Genomic DNA, 18,215 nt, shown 5'->3' with positions numbered 1-18,215 from the left:
TTATTCAAGTTTCCATGATTTAAGGGTCATCAGTATGCATGCTGCTACTCTTCCCATGGGCAGGTACTTGGACCATTCTGGATTAGTAACCCAGGGGGCCAAGTGACATTGTTCTGGAAATCAACACTCGCTAAGATTATGTGATAACTATTACTATTTGCCAGTTGGGCCAAGTTCAGGCTAATTTCTCAGAAGAAAAGATTGTTACCTAGCCGTAGACTATACCTCCTCCAATTTAATGAGAGGGCATTATGATGAGATGGGGGCACAGTTCTGGGCAGGTTTATGGGCTCTTTTCACTTATCAGCTGGACTACTTCCTATATCCATCACTCTTGGCTTTGATGTTCTCATCTGCAAAATAGGATGATAACACTCTCTCATTTTTTAAGATTTGTTTTCATGTGGATCATTTTTAAAAGCTTTATTGAATATGTTACAGTATTGCCTCTCTTTTATGTTTCAGCCTTCCAGTGGAGAGGCATGTGGGATTTTAGCTCCTGACCTGGGATCAAACCCATGCTTCCTGCTTTGGAGGGCCAAGTCTTAACCACTGGACCATGAGGGAAGTCCAGTAATACCTACTGTAAGTTTTGTCATTATGTATTAAGCACCTCCGCTTAATGCTGTACTAAATACAATTCCTGGTGCAAAGTAAACACTAGGCAAATATTTTTGGGGAGGACATGTTATTTTCAACAGAAATCCGGTGTTCACCTACTTTGCCACTAGATGGTGAGTTGAGGTAAAACAAAATATTTGCGGAAATTTTATTTTATTTTCCAACAGTCAAGATGGGGAAGAAATTATCCACAATGTACTGCTGTTTATGGTTGTTTGTTGGTGTTTATACTAGACGAGCAAATTAGTCAAATGAGCAGTATCAATACAATCAGTGTGAACCCTGATAGCTGGTGTATAAGATCCATGTCATTTAATGTAATTGATCAAAAGCTGATTTACAGCTGATGCTGGTTGACAATCTCAGTTCTTTCTGGCTTTTCTTCTAAAATTTTTTTGGTGCCTTTTTTTGTGTGTTTGTTGGTCATTAAATTGATAGCCAAAAAGAAAGAAAAGCAAATTAGTAACTCTTAAATTTGCTTTTCCTCTTTAGCATCACATAGTCATTCCTACTGTAAATATTTGCTTCTTTCAATTTGCTTCTTCTTCTTCTTCTTCTTCTTCTTCTTTTTAAATGCATCTAACCAAGAACAAGTGGGAGCGGGAGGTGAGGTTGCCCTGGCTGGGCTCGGAGTGTATCAAGCTGCTGCAAGCTCTGGGTCTGCACAGGTTTGGGATGGCCCACTCCTGGCCACTGGCATTGCCACCTCCTGGCACTGGTTCCCCAGCAGCAAGGGTGTGTACTGCAGCTGCCTCTTTCCAGCCTCCCAGCCAGGATGGGGAGAAAAGGGGGAAAGAAGGTTTGCATGTCTGAAGTTTCTCAGGAGTTGGAATTTTACCTGTACTTTCTTGGTATGCTAAATCTTTTTATTTCATCCTTTTAGGTAATAAATGATACAAGGATATGAATTGCTTAGTTTTTTTTTTTTTTTGTAAATTTAAGTTCTGTGTTCCTTCTTTCCTTCCTTTCTTTCTCCTTCCCTTACCCCTCCTTCCCTCCCTTCATCTCTTTCTCTTTTATCCCTCAATCAGTTATTCCTTAGTGTCTTCTATGCATCAGAAAGTGTTCTAAGCACTAGGAATGCAGTGCTAATATTCCATTCTCAAAGGAGCAGAAACATCAGAAACTAAACACAGCAAGTGATAAGAGCTGTGAAGGAAAACCAAGCAAATGGCAACAAGGTTGCCTCCATTTTATATCTGTTGGTCCAAGAAATTGGCATCAAAAATATATATATATATGAATTAAGCCAAAGGGCAAGCCGTGGGAGTACCTAAGAAAGAGTCTTCTAGACATGAAATGAAAGGGTTAGTCACCCAGTCCTGTCCAACTCTTTGTGACTCCATGGACGGCAGCCTTCCGGGTTCCTCTATCCATGGCATTTTGCAGATGTGGGAAAAGCTGGAATGAGTAGCCATTCCCTTCTCCCGGGGATCTTCCTATGCCAGGTATCAAACCCGGGTTTCCTCTATTGCAGGCAGATTCTTTACTGTCTGAGCAACCAGGGAAACCCATTCTAGGTATAGACAGAAATAAGTATCATTACTCTGAGCAGGAACTTGTGTGATAAACAGAAGCCCAGTATGACTGATTCAGTTCAGTTCAGTTCAGTTCAGTTCAGTTCAGTTCAGTAGCTCAGTCGTGTCCTACTCTTTGCGACTCCATGAATCGCAGCACGCCAGGCCTCCCTGTCCATCACCATCTCCCGGAGTTCACTCAGACTCACGTCCATTGAGTCAGTGATGCCATCCAGCCATCTCATCCTCTGTTGTCCCCTTCTCCTCCTGCCCCCAATCCCTCCCAGCATCAGAGTCTTTTCCAATGAGTCAACCCTTCGCATGAGGTGGCCAAAGTACTGGAGCTTCAGCTTCAGCATCATTCCTTCCAAAGAAATCCCAGGGCTGATCTCCTTCAGAATGGACTGATTGTATCTCCTTGCAGTCCAAGGGACTCTCAAGAGTCTTCTCCAACACCACAGTTCAAAAGCATCAATTCTTCGGCACTCAGCCTTCTTCACAATCCAACTCTCACATCCATACATGACCACAGGAAAACCCATAGCCTTGACTAGACGGACCTTAGTCAGCAAAGTAATGTCTCTGCTTTTGAATATGCCATCTAGGTTGGTCATAAATTTTCTTCCAAGGAGTAAGCGTCTTTTAATTTCATGGCTGCAGTCACCATCTGCAGTGATTTTGGAGCCCAAAAAAATAAAGTCTGACACTGTTTCCACTGTTTCCCCATCTATTTCCCATGAAGTGATGGGACCAGATGCCATGATCTTCGTTTTCTGAATGTTGAGCTTTAAGCCAACTTTTTCACTCTCCTCTTTCGCTTTCATCAAGACGCTTTTTAGTTCCTCTTCACTTTCTGCCATCAGGTGGTGTCATCTGCATATCTGAGGTTATTGATATTTCTCCCAGCAACCTTGATTCCAGCTTGTGTTTCTTCCAGTCCAGCGTTTCTCATGATGTACTCTGCATATAAGTTAAATAAGCAGGGTGACAATATACAGCCTTGATTTACTCCTGTTCCTATTTGAAACCAGTCTGTTGTTCCATCCAGGAGGTAAAATATGATATCAAAGGAGTAAGCAAGAACCAGGACCCACATTATGTAGAATTTTGTGAACCGTGGCAAAAGTCTGGATATATTATGAACGTGAAATAAAGTTACCCAGTTAGTTTAAGCAGGTAAGTGAAGTGATCAGATTTACTTAGCTGCTGTATAGAAAAGTGTCTTTAGGGAGGATAAGAAGGAAATAAGTGAGATCAATCAGGACCTTATCCAGGCATGGAATGTGCAAGGAATGATTGTACAAGACTGGAATGATGTCCACAGAGGGAGTAAGGAGGAATTGCATCAGAGACCCGTTTTGCTAGTTAAATAAAGATGGAAGAAAAGTTATGACCAACCTAGACAGCATATTAAAAAGCAGAGTCATTACTTTGCCAACAAATGTCCATCTAGTCAAGGCTATGGTTTTCCCAGTAATCATGTATGGAGTTGGACTACAAATAAAGCTGAGCACCAAAGAATTGATGCTTTTGAACTGTGGTGTTGGAGAAGACTCTTGAGAGTCCCTTGGACTGCAAGGAGATCCAACCAGTCCATCCTAAAGGAAATCAGTCCTGGGTGTTCATTGGAAGGACTGATGCTGAGGCTGAAACTCCAATACTTTGGCCACCTGATGTGAAGAACTGACTCATTTGAAAAGACCCTGATGCTGGGAGGGATTGGGGGCAGGAGGAGAAGGGCACAACAGAGGATGAGATGGTTGGGTGGCATCTCTGGCTCAATGGACATGAGTTTAAGTAAACTCTGGGGGTTGGTGATGGACAGGGAGGCCTGGCGTGCTGCAGCCCATGGGGATGCAAAGAGTCAGACACCACTGAGCAACTGAACTAATTAATAGGACCTCAGACAGGGCAGTGGTTTTGCTATTTTGTTACACACTTTCCCTTGGCATCTGAGCTGTATAAGAACTCCACTAAGCAAATGGTCAGTTCAATCTCTGCTCTTTCTTCTGCATTTCTCTCTGCCTATTGAGCTTCCCAGGTAGCTCAGTGGTAAAGAATCTGCCTGCCAATGGAGGAGACGTGGGTTCGATCCCTGAGTCGGGAAGATCCCTAGAGTACGAAATGGCAACCTGCTCCAGTATTCTTGCCTGGAAAATTCCATGGACGGAAGAGCCTGCTGGGCCACAGTCCACGGGGCTACAGAGAGTTAGACACGACTGAGCAACTAAGCAAAGTGCATTGAGAATATATGTTAAGAGGGATTTGAACATTTTAAGAAGCTCTGAAAGTTAAGTCCAGATTTTCTGAATCACCACAGGAGATGGCTTTCTCCAGCATAAAAGATAACTTCATCTCCCAATAAGAAAAGAGAGTTACCTCTAACATACTTCACTCACAGTAAGCAATTAATGAAATGATGAACATCAATTATTAGAATGTCCATTACTGCAGATCCAGAGCCTAGGGATATGTAGCATTGTCTAAAAGCTTTAAAATTATCACCCAGTCCTAGCTGCTTCTCTAGTTAATATGAATCCTCCTGCTGCTGATATTCCAGAGATAAAACCCCACACTCCTGAGGGAGGTAGAAATTAAACTTTGTAATAAATTATGTGCTATCTGAGACTGCATTCTGTAGTGATCCCACCTGGGCTGCTGATAAATAAACAGAGTTATAAAACATAGACCCTGCCAGAGAATCTGAGTTCCATTACCTGTGTCTAATCTCTGCTTTCTCCTTTCCGTTTTATTTTTCTCTTGAGTTCTTTAAACGAGAATAATCTCTATTGAGTTATTTTGGTCCTCATCCATTTCTTTTTAGAAGTTAACAATTCATGCAAAATAGGCTCTAATTTTTTTCTCAAGTATTTAGCAGGACAACTAATCTTCATTTTAAAAAGCTGTCTAGAGTCTTTTTTTCCCTTTCCTCTTAGTCTGGACAGATTTCATTAGCAACCATAAAACAAAAACACCACCATTTCCTGGCTTCTAGGCTAGTGTGCCTCTGGAAAGCGTTCCCCAGGCCTTCAAATTGTCTCTGAAGCATTACGCTTGTATGGTCACTAGATTTAAACCTAAGGGGATTATATTCCAGGTGTTTCTCCGGGGACCTTCTCGAGGACTCCCCTTATTCCTCTTTGCTGTGTACTGGTCTCCTTGTCATTCCTGACTCTCTTTATCAGCCTGGGTGACTTTCTATCCACATAGTGAACACTTCCAGCACACTGAACCCTTAAGTCTTTAAACTTTCAATTGTCATTGAGTGTGAAAAGAATTCATATGCTTAGAATTCCTAACATGGAGAAATCCATTAGATGAATGTTGTTTACATGTTACAAAAAAAGAGAAATGGAAGATTCTGATATGTTGGCTAGATCCTAAAACCTCATCAATATTTCCATTGAGAATGATGATCTGGATTAGTTCAAGGGTGCTTTGACTTCAGTTTACTAAGGAAGTAAGAAACAGAGGAAAGGACACATGCGAGTTGTGGAGTGGGTGTGGTTCTCCAATGCCTCTCTGTCTCCTTGCAAAGGAGTACTTGAAGCTAAGGTCCATTTGTGTTTGATTTACTCTTTGTTTTCCAGTAGATTTTCCCTAATAGAGGAGAAACTTCTAATCTTTAAGCTGGTCAGTTTGTGTGAGGGGGAAGTCTGACAGTTGTCACTGAATGATTTACTACAGATCAGAGAGGCAAATAGAAATACCAGTATAATTGCCTGTCTTGTCTTATACCCCTTTTCTTAACAACTTCTATGTTAAGAATAGGTGGAAATGGCCCTGACTTTAAAAACGAGACAGAATAAAGGGACAGAATTTCAATGCCTACTATCAGTTGTATCCTATGGAAATCCCATAAACTTTCAATTTTACAGGAGAAAAATGTAAGGCAGTTTGAAAAGTTACATGCACCTCCCCATAAAAGAATTATGGTCACTGTAATTGAAAATGGACAAGACAGATGGGCACAGCAACCAACTCCTTGATGAAATATTTAATGGGGTGATTACTTATTAGGAATAATTGCTGATCTGAATTTGCAAACTCCACTGAGGAGGAGCAGTATGTTCTGTGAGCTTAAGCTAAGGGGCTTTTTGAAGTTACTATCTCTCCTACAGATTAAGAGGGAAAATACATTTTTAGGAGAACGATTCTCTTCCCTTTTTCTCCCCAAGATTATTTTTCTCTTCTCTTTTCCTGTCTTATGTTCAAAGAGATATTTAAATCAATACAAACATAAAGATGGAATCCTTATGTCCAATTATTAAGAATAATTTTAAATATGCTCCCCATTTTTTATAAATGCTAAATCATATTGAATCTTTCTAGAAGAAACTAGTAAGCAGGTTTCACTGCATTGTCTTTGAACATCACTCCTTTCCTTTTTCATTTTCTGTCTTAAAGAAGTTCTTTGTCAATGTCAATGTATGGCAAAAACCACCACAATATAGTAATTAGCCTCCAATTAAAGTAATTAATTAAAAAAAATTTTTTTAAAGCTCTTTGAACTTCTCTTTCCAGTGTATAGAATAGCTTTCTTTGCTTCATACCCTGAATCATCCTTACTTTTACCCTTTTATCAAACTTTGACCATTCTGGAGCCGTTCTCTCTAGGACCTAGAAGTCTCGTCCATTCAAAGACGAGTCAGCTCCCCACCCCTGCACGTACCACTGAACCTGGAATTATCAGTTATCACCACCTGCAGACCTCTAGAATAAGCTGTTTTAAATTTGATGGTCTTCAGAATGAGTAGTATATTGCAGATACTTGGTAAACAGCTTGCCTTAGTGTTGGAGTGCATACGTGTGTGCTAAGTTGCTTCAGTCGTGTCTGACTCTTTGTGACACTATGGACTGTAGCCCACCAGGCTTCTGTCTATGGGATTTTCCAGACAAGAATACAGGAGTAGGTTGCCATGCCCTCTTCTAGGGGAACTTCCTGACCCAGAGATTGAACCCACGCCTCTTATTTGCAGATGGGTTCTTTACCACTAACACCATTTGGGAAGCCCAGGAGTTGGAGTACATACCTTTATATTTATAACAAGAATATATCATACTGCCATACCTGTCTTCCATTTATTTGTCTCTCTTGACTGTGGTGTGTTTTAATAGAAGAAGTGGGATGTTTACAGAAATATAACAATGATATAGATACCAGCATGACTACCAGATTATAGTGTCAGAGTAGAAGAGGCAATTAGAAGCAATGTATCTGCGTGGATTTCACTCAGAATTAGGTAAGTGTTGTATCTATGCTTGCTTCTTAAGAGTTAGAGGGCAAGAGTTGTAGGCTTTTCCAATTAGCAACGGTAGTGTTTTATATTTACATTTTCTGTATGAATACTGTGTGTATGTGTGTGTGTGTGTGTGTTGAGAACACTCCAGATCTACTCAACAAGTTTCTGTTGATGGAATGGAAATTGGTAGAGGCTTTATGAAAAACACTAGGGGCTTCCCTAGTGGCTCAGACGGTAAAGCTTCTTCCTGCAATGTGGAAGACCTGGGTTCAATCTATGGGTTGGGAAGATCCCCTGGAGAAGGAAATGGCAACCCACTCCAGTACCCTTGCTTGGAAAATCCCATGGATGGAGGAACCTTGTAGGCTACAGTCCATGGGGTCGCAAAAAGTTGGACACGACTGAGTGAATTCACTTTATGGAAAACAATACAGTTTCCTCAAAAAATTAAAAATAGAGCTGCCATACAATCCAGCAACCTCACTTCTGGATAGACATCCAAAGGAAATAAAACCAGTATCTTGAAGAGATATCAGTACCCATGTTTATTGCAGCACTATTGACAATAGCCAAGTTATGGAAGCAATTTAAGTGCCCACTGACAAGTGAATGGATAAAGAAAATGTGATATACACACATATAAAATTTTTACATTTTCTTAATAATAAATAGACATGTAAGACATGACTATTCCATTTATATGTGATACAATTTGTTCAAACTAGTGTGAGAAAACTAATAATTTTAAGAAATCTCTAGTTAGGACTGGGTCAAGAGTCTTGAGCTTGATTTTGATTTCCTTTGCCATTCTTAGGCACATTCTTCCAAAATGTCAGCTAAGTCCGCTACCAAGAGCTTGTTTGTACATTAGCATTAAGAAGAGTTCTTATTTTTGACAGCAATTTACCCCAGTTTGGGTCCCATGCTAGACAGTGCACATCACACGGACCATGATGTGACTGACATAACTTGGAGCTATCACATGTAAGGTTTGTTTCCTCACCTCTTTCAGGTCCGCAGTTAAATACCAAGAGTTCATCAAACCTTCCTGAGCACTCCATAAACACAACACTGCCCTTGCCCACGCCCTCCACCCACCCTCCTTGCTCTGCACTGTTCTCTGTGGAACTTACCTCTATGCGACTGACCACATAGTTTATAGGTCTTAGTTTGTCCACCTTCCGCTGCCCTGAAATGTAAAGTCCATGAGAATGCTGCAGCTGCAGCAACATTATGTTGGTGGTGGTTTTGTTGCTAAGTTGTGTCCGACTCTTGCGACCCCATGGACTGTAGCCTGCCAGGCTCCTCGGTCCATGGAATTTTCCAGGCATGAGTACTGGAGTGGGTTGCTGTTTCCTTCTCCAGGGGATCTTCCTGACCCAGGGACTGAACCCGAGTCTCCTGCACTGCAGGCAGGTTTTGTTTTTTTTTTAACCGACTGAGCCACCAGGGAATTAGCTCCTGGTGTATACATATACACAGTGAAATATTATTCAGCCATCAAAAATGAGATCTTGCCATTTGTGAGAGAGTGGATGGACCTATAGGGTATTATGCTAAGTGAAATGTCAGACAGTAAAAAACAAATTCCATATGCTTTCACTTATGTGTGGAATCTAAAAAACAAAGCAAATGAACCAACATAGCAAAACAGAACCTTAGTCATAGATACAAAGAACAAACAAGTAGTTGCCATATGGGAGGGAGCTAGATGAGAGGAATAGGTGGAATAGATTAAGAGGTAAAATTTCCTGTTACAAAATAAATGAGTCATCCATAGGAAGTGTAGTGAGTAATGAATATAGTCAATAATTGCATAATATCTTTGTAAGGTGATATATCATAACTAGATTTATCATAGTGATCCTTTGGAAATGTATAGAAATATTGAATCACTATGTTATACCCCAAGAGCTAACATAACATTGTAGGTCAATTGTTTTTCAAAAACAAAGAAATTCATAGAAAAAAAATAGATTTGTGATTACCAGAGGCAGGGGTTGCAGGGAGAGGAAATTGTATGAAGGTAGTCCAAAAGAACAAACTTCAAATTATAAGATAAAGAAGTACCAAGGATCCAATGCAAAACCTGATGTATAGAATTATCACTGCTGTATGTTATATGTGAAAGCTGCTGAGACTGTATATTCTAACTGTTCTCCTCAGAGGAAAAACAACTTTTCCTGTTTCTTTAATTTTGTAACTGCATGAGATGATGGATGTTCACTAAACTTATTGTGGTGATCATTTCGTGATGTATGTACAAATAACTATGCTATACACCTTAAGCTTATACCATGCTGTATGTCAATAACACTGGAAGCAAAACAGGAGCAGAAATGAAAGACAGCCAGACTAAAACAATAATTCCATGCTCCAGATCTCTATTCATTTTTTTCTTATGATTTAATTGAGTAGAATCCATTCATATCTAAGTGTTTTTCAAGCACACTATTAATGCTGAACATTACATATGAGTTAAAGCTCATGTGTAAAGTGTCAGTTGACATCACAAGATATCAATCTCTGACAAAGAAGAAATATATATATATAAAATTCTCAGGGAAACATCAGTAAAAGCGAGCTTATCCATCTCCTGCCTTCTGATACTGCTAGCACTTTAATCTCAGATGTTCAACCCCCAGAACTGTGGGAATAAACATCTGTTGTTTCTAAGCCACCCAGTCTATAGCCACCCATAGAAGTAAGACATAGTCCTTATGTCCAAAATCACACATGAATTAAGTCGATAGTTTTTCACCTTTTGTGGGTCACCGTGTAAGCAATGAATGCAGGTAATCCATTTACAGGGGAAATTTTTAAGACAAAGTCTCCCCTGAGTCCTTCATCAGGCTACATCTTGCTGTGTCTGAAAGAACAAGCTACATGGAAGACTTACTGAGTGATGTGTGCCCAAGGTGTAGCTCTCAGTGATATAAATAAAGTTGAAGCATATATTTGAAGAGCTAAGATGGCATCTAGATAAAATACTTGAAGAAATAAACAGGATACAGCTATCCAAAGAGAGATGCCCAGGGTATATAGTTCCTAGCCAGTTGAGAGAAACAACAAACACATAGGCAAACAGACTTACTAAGCAGCTAATCTCGAATAGGTATTTCCCTAAACAATTTCATGTAAGTCTGTGCAAGAGAAAACACCCACCATATGACCCTGTACACGCACACATGAACACTCATTCTCTCTCTCAGTCTCCTTTGTAGCTAGCAGAGCCATGGGAGAAACAAGCAACGGGATTTCATGATTTGAGGTCCTTCCAGCCCCAGCATGCCACTGAATGTGGATAATGAATAAATGGGTACATATCCCGGTATTAAGTGCTTTTGAAAAATGGAGGATTCCAGCTGATCAGAGGAAATGAAGTCACTTTAGACCTCTATTAGCAGAGATACCACTCTCACATTCATTTCTAACATCCCTCACAGGGGCGGGTGCTTCTTACCAAGAGTGATACTGAACTGAATCACACATGACCTTGTGTGATTGGAAAACCAGCAGTTACTTCTCCCTGGGGAACTTCATGGTCTTTTGCTATGAAGTCTAGAAGTCAAGTGAAGAATACAATGGAATAGTGCTAAAACAGGCAACCCTCTCAATACTTAAAAGACATAAGAAGAAATTACCTGCAAATTTAGCAAAACTAACATGCTATCCAACATAGCTATCTCAGGAGCCCAGGTCAACTCTGGCATCACTGCATGGAAGTTCATACCAAGGATTTGGTTAGGGTTGGTGATGGAGACCATGGAAGAGAAAAGACAGACAAAGTACAGTCACAAGAAAGGGCTGATGAGAACCACTTCTCAGTGATGAAAGGGAAAAGCAGCATTTATTTTTCTCAATCTTGCTTTACTTAAGCCACATAAACATGCCTGTGGGTCCAATATATGCATATACATATATAATATACACACATAAATTTATATGTTGTGTGTGTTTATTTGTACATTTACATCCACACATATATATCCGCATATGTATGCATGTATATATTTCTTCTCATTATGTGCATAGTTTCATGATGCTTCGGTTTTTTGGTAGGTGATATAAATAGAATCTGATCATATTTCTGAAGAAGCCTACTTTTTGCCAAAGTTAGACTTCTGATTCTGAGGCCTTGATTGATGGCTTACATTGATAGGTATGGTCTCATATTGAAAGGCAGTGCTCTTAACGCACAAGAACTAGGGAGTAGACTTAGAATTGCTATTCTAGAAGCTTTTGCAGTATCTTGCATGTTGATATATGTAGCTTAACAATTAAGGGTAAGGCTGATTTCAAAGTAAATTAACCAGGCTTCTCTGGTGGTTCAGATGGTAAAGAATCTGCCTGCAATGCAGGAGACCAGTGTTTGATCCTTGGGTTGGGAAGATCCCCTGGAGAAGGGAATGGCAGCCCACTCCAGTATTCTTGCCTGGAAAATTCCATGGACATAGGAGACTAGCCAGCAACAGTCCATGGGATTGCAGAGTCAGACGCAACTGAGCAATTAACATTTTCACTTTCTTTTAAGGACTCATCTGATTAGGTCAGGCCCACACAGGATAAGCTCACTTTTTAACTCAATGTCAGTTGACTAAGGACCTTATTACATCTGAAATATCCCTTTTGATGTATAATGTAACATAATCACAGGCACAATGACTCATTGTACTCCTGAATCCCACCCACATTCAAGGGGAAAGGGTCATACAGGGAACAGATAGTGGGGAGGGGCAGGAATCTTGAAGATAAATGAGATCTGCCTGCCACACTCCTATTGCCCTCTAGGCACTAACTGATAAAGAACTTTTTTGCAAAGAGTCGGACATGACTGAGCAACTAAGCACACACAGATTCATAAGTGGCTAACATTTTTCAGACTTTACCGCATACCCTGTACTATGCTAAATGCTTTCATATGATGATTTTTTTTTCCTCCCCAAAACTCAGTGAAGGAAATTCCAATGTTATCTCTGTTTTATAGATGAGGAAACTGAGACCACACTTGACCGGCTCCCCATGACGACGCACCAGGACAGAGCGTGGCAGAGGTGTAGGCAAATGGGTTATCTTACCACAATCAACTTATGATTTCACTCTGTTTAAGATGACCTTTGGCCAAGCAGTCACTGAAATTAGCCTCCAATAAAAACCACAGGTACATTCCCTAACTATTCAGATCAGGATAAATAGTCAATAAACCTACAACCCAGGCAAGAGGAAAAAGGAGAAATATATATGTTCAAGCAGCATTCACGGCAGTGCAGTGACATTGCCCAAGGTAAAAAACAGAAAAGCCTCATCAGCATTCACAAATCTTCTAAATATAATATAAAAATACATTCCTTGTCATACTTAATGACACTGCTGCCACTTGGAGTGATTGGAGCTTCCGATTTTTTTGGTTTATTTAAAACCATTCTTTCCCTCTCTCTCTCTTTCATCAAAGCCAATAGGATCCACAAAAGCGCTAGGTCTAAGGCCCCAGAGTGGAGCCAAAGCATGTTGAACATCAGTAGCAAAAAGAATGAGAGGCAATAATTTCCTACAACTGAAATAGCATATGCACACACATTGAAAAGCAGGCATGTTCCCTTAAGACATAGATCCTGGAACACCTGACCACTCCTCTAGGAGTAAAGTACTTTTTGAAAGCATATGTATGGATGTCAATGTCGCCTAAGGTGCTATTTATGAATACATTATAACATGTGGGCAAATCTTGACTGTGTTGACTTTTTCTAACTCTGCATCAGAAAGCCTGGTTTTGTAATGATGTCTTTCTTAACTCCTTTTTCTTTTTTTTTATCTTAACTCTTAACCCATTCCTAGTGAGTGAGTAGTATGCAAGCCTTGTCTGTCATAGGCATTATTTGCTACATAGCTCTGCTCTTTTTCAAAGATCACAAAGTGGTAGCACAAGGGCTGAATCACTGAAGTCATGTTACTCATCCTATGAAATATATATATACACACACACACACACACACACACACACATATATATATATATACACACACACACACATGCACATACAGTATATGTGTGCATTGATAGGTATCGGGTTGATCAAAACGTTCATTTGGATTTTCCCATATCATCTTATGAAAAAGCCCAAACAAACCTTTTGGCCAACCCAATCTGTATATATGCGCCTATTTATTTTTATATGTATCTATCTGTCCATCTGTCTATGAATATCATAGCTTTAAAATAATGGAGATTTTTATTAATATTAACAAGAGTTAATATTAACTCTTGGTCCTTGTCCCTTTACACATTTATATTGCTTGCCTGAAACCCTTGTAGTCACATTTGAATTTGTAACTGTAACTTTATATATATTTTCAAGTCATTTCAGTTGTACATGCTTTGTGCCCTTAACAAGATGAGTCCAAAAAGATTATTTTCTCTTTTATGTTCTTCAGGACACAGGTATATCAACTCTTGCATTTGAGAATAAAATTTTGTGTGCTTGTGTATTTTTTTTTTTTTGAGAATTTATCAGAGCCTCAAAAGAGCTTATTACCCAAAGAAATTTTAAAGGTCTCATAGTTCAGTTCAGTTCAGTCGCTCAGTCATGTCCAACTCTTTGCGACCCCATGAATCACAGCATGCCAGGTCTCTCTGTCCATCACCAGCTACCAGAGTTCACTCAGACTCACATCCATTGAGTTGGTGATAACATCCAGCCATCTCATCCTCTGTCATCCCCTTCTCCTCCTGCCCTCAATCCCTCCCAAGCATCAGAGTCTTTTCCAGTGAGTCAACTCTTTGCATGAGGTGGCCAAAGTACTGGCTTTAGCATCATTCCTTCCAAGGAACACCCAAGACTGATCTCCTTTAGGATGGACTGGTTGGATCTCCTTTCAGTCCAAGGAACTCTCAAGAGTTTTCTCCAACACCACAGTTCAAAAGCATCAATTCTTTGGCACTCAGCTTTCTTCACAGTCCAACTCTCACATCCATACATGACCCATGGAAAAACCATAGCCTTGACTAGACAGACCTTTGTTGGCAAAGTAATGTCTCTGATTTTGAATATGCTGTCTAAGTTGGTCATAACTTTCCTTCCAAGGAGTAAGCATTAATAAAGACCTCTGAATTCATAATTTTATGACCTCCATTATTTTAAGGATAGAAAGAGAAAGTGTTTTGGCCAAGGGTCTATACTATAGTATATACTGTACAAATTAATGCCAGACTATGGCTCAGATGGTAAAGAATCTGCCTGCAATGCAGGAGCTGCAGGATACCCAGGTTTAATCCCTGGGTTGGGAAGATACCCTGGAGAAGGGAATGGCAACCCACTCTAGTATTCTTGCCTGGAGAACCCCATGGACAGAGGAGCCTAGCGGGCTACAGTCCATGAGGTCGCAAAGAGTCAGACACAACTGATTGGCTAAGCACACAAGACTAGCAAGAGGCCATTTGACTAGCAGGCAAAATGCCACTTTCAAGAATTCAACCTGTGTTTAGATTTTTCATCAATATTTGCTTCAGTTTTGTGCACCTTATATAGTTTTGGGAGAAGGAAATGGCCACCCACTCCAGTACTCTTATCTGAGAAATCCTATGTTCAGAGGAGCCTGGAGGGCTGCAGTCAATAGTTAAAAAGAATCAGACACAATTGAGCACACACACACATATAGTTTTTGGTAAAGATAGGTAAAAGAAAGTGAATAACCTAGTTCTAATTTCAAAAAGAAAAATTTGAATCATTTCTTCTAAATTCCATCAGAAAAGCTACATTGTATGATTCTGCTCTGGCTGTGTTGATCGGGGCAGGGGATAAATAAATTTTCAATAGAATAAATTTATTTCATAGAATAAATTTTCAATCATGATAATGACAAATGTCACCAAGAAAATGATTTGAGTTTTTAGGAAGAATGCTGTCAGAGTCTATTTACGCTAGTGTCTTACTTAGGAGTGCTTTTCTTTCCCCAAGTTACTGTGGTCAGAAACATCCCACTTTCCCATAAATGAAAAGACATTTCAGGAAAAAAAAGAGTGACGGGGGAAAGAATGAGGACAACTGTCCATCTTAGAGCCCATTTAGCGCAAATGCAGATGCCTCTGAGCAAAGAATTTTTGCTTCCAGTGTAGTTTTGTTCCTGTAAATCTTTTCCAAAATTCCACTTCATTCACTTCAATTGCATGTGCATTGGACTGTTCTGTGTAACGTGGCAGTATACTCAGGAAGTGGTTCTTTTACAGCATGTTTAAATCCCAAGATGAAATAAATGCCACTTCAGAAAGCTGCAATCTTTGTGGCACTGGAGAGTTTCAGGAGTGCAGAAACTTCTTTTCTGAACTCATTCTCCTGTTTAGGAAAGTGGTTTAGGTTTCACAAGTCCCACCCATCTATTGTGTTTCCTTGAAAAGCACAGAGGATAAAAAGAAGTTGGGTGATCTCTTGAGAAAATTGTGTTTGTAATCTATTTCCTCCTGAAAGTGGTTTCAAAAGTAAATTTGAGCCAACTCTGAAAGGCAAAGGAAAATCCCTCTGTTCCTTTTCAGTCAATATTACTTATGACTTACTACCTCTTATCTTACACTTTTCTTTTCTTTCTTCACCCCACTGTATCCATTTGGAAATCAAAGACAAGTCAGTCAAAAGCTATTAGGGAGAGAGACTTGACAATTCCAAAAGAATATATGTGTGTGTGTGTGTGTGTGTGTGTGTGTGTGTGTGTGTGTGTATGTAAAGGATAAGAATATTTAATGGGTGGAAATAGAGTTGAGCTATTTCAAATCATGAAAGATGATGCTGTGAATATGCTGCACTCAATATGCCAGCAAATATAGAAAACTCAGCAGTGGTCACAGGACTGGAAAAGGTCAGTTTTCATTCCAATCCCAAAGAAAGGCAATGCCAAAGAATGCTCAAACTACTGCATAATTGCATTCATCTCACATGCTAGCAAAGTAATGCTCAAAATTCTCCAAGCCAGACTTCAACAGTATATGAACCGTGAACTTTCAGATGTTCAAGCTGGATTTTGAAAAGGCAGAGGAACCAGAGATCAAATTGGCAACATCTGTTGGATCATTGAAAAAGCAAGAGAGTTCCAGAAAATCTTTATTGACTATGCAAAATACTTTGACTGTGTGGATCACAACAAACTGGAAAATGCTTTAAAAGATGGGAACACCAGACCACCTGACCTGCCTCCTGAGAAATCTGTATGTAGGTCAAGAAGCAACAGTTAGAACTGGACATGGAACAACAGACTGGTTCCAAATTGGGAAAGCAATGCATCTAGGCTGTATATTGTCATCCTGCTTATTTAATTTGTATGCAGAAAACATCATGAGAAATGCTGGACTGGATGAAGCACAAGCTGAAATCAAGATTGCTGGGAAAAATATCAATAACCTCGGATATGCAGATGACACCACCCTTACAGCAGAAAGTGAAGAAGAACTAACGAGCCTCTTGATGAAAGCGAAAGAAGAGAGTGCAAACATTGGCTTAAAGTGCAACATTCAGAAAATGAAGATCATGACATCTGGTCCCATCACTTCATGGCAAATAGGTGGGGAAGCAATGGAAAGAGTGGCAGACTTTATTTTTGGCTCTAAAACCACTGCAGATGGTGACTGCAGTCATGAAATTAAAAGATGCATGCTCCTTGAAAGAAAAGTTATGACCAACCTAGACGGCATATTAAAAAGCAGAGACATCACTTTGTCAACAAAGGTCCATCTCATCAAAGCTATGTTTTTTCCAGTGGTCATGTATGGATGTGAGAGTTGGACTATAAAGAAAGCTGAGCACTGAAGAATTGATGCTTTAGAACTGTGGTTTTGGAGAAGACTCTCGAGAGTTCCTTGGACAGCAAGGAGATCCAACCAGTCCATCCTAAAGGACATCAGTCCTGAATATTCATTGGAAGGACTGATGCTGAAGCTGAAACTCTAATACTTTGGCCACCTGATGTGAAGAACGACTCATTGAAAAGACCCAGATACTGGGAAAGATTGAAGGCAGGAGAAGGGGATGACAGAGGATGAGATGGTTGGATGGCATCACTGACTCAATGGACATGAATTTGATTAAACTCTAGGAGTTGGTGATGGACAGGGAGGCCTGGCATGCTATAGTCCATGGGATTGCAAAGAGTCAGACTCGACTGATTGACTGAACTGAACTGAACTAATAACCAGATGAAGTGCAATCTGAAAGAACCCATAGGGATGGTGACATTTTTCATATTATCAAAGAAAATAAAAGTCTCAAAGGAATTTTATTTTAAAAAGTATTTGGGGTCCCTGGTGGCTCAGAGGTTAAAGCGTCTGCCTCCAATGCAGGAGACCCGGGTTCAATCCCTGGGTCGGGAAGATCCTCTGGAGAAGGAAATGGCTATCCACTCCAGTATTCTTGCCTGGAGAATCCCATGGATGGAGAAGCCTGGTAGGTTACAGTCCATGGAGTCGCAAAGAGTTGGACATGACTGAGCAACTTCACCACCACCACCACCTAAAGCACCCAAGAGTTTTATTGAGTATATACTGTGAGAGTGTTAGTCACTCAGCCATGTCTGACTCTTTGTGACCCCACTGACTGTAGTCCACCAGGTTCCTCTGTCCATAGAATTCTCCAGGCAAAAATATTGGAGTGAGTGGCCATTCCCTTCTCCAGGGGATCTTCCCAATCCCGGGACAGAACTGCTTTTCAGGTAGACTCTTTCCCATCTATGAATACATCCAGAAGAAAATGCAAGGGAATAAAGTCTAACCCTTAAGTCACCATTTATAGGTGAGGAAATAAAATGTAGATGTTTGAAAAGTAAGTTAACAACAAAATGATGTGATTGGTATAGAT

The 18,215-nt window shown here is 40.1% G+C and overlaps 1 non-coding gene across 1 annotated transcript; it reads left to right on the top strand.

Annotated features, from left to right (window-relative positions):
* Positions 1–17,659: 17,659 nt before the first annotated feature.
* On the top strand, positions 17,660–17,731 carry TRNAW-CCA (transfer RNA tryptophan (anticodon CCA)). The gene has a single exon. It is a non-coding gene; the product is annotated as a tRNA-Trp (tRNA).
* Positions 17,732–18,215: the final 484 nt, after the last annotated feature.

This window comes from Ovis canadensis, chromosome 15, assembly GCF_042477335.2.
Source record: "Ovis canadensis isolate MfBH-ARS-UI-01 breed Bighorn chromosome 15, ARS-UI_OviCan_v2, whole genome shotgun sequence".
Taxonomy (NCBI): Eukaryota; Metazoa; Chordata; class Mammalia; order Artiodactyla; family Bovidae; genus Ovis; species Ovis canadensis.
The sequence above is the reverse complement of the archived record's forward strand: the minus strand, read 5'-3'. Positions and strand labels throughout refer to the sequence as shown.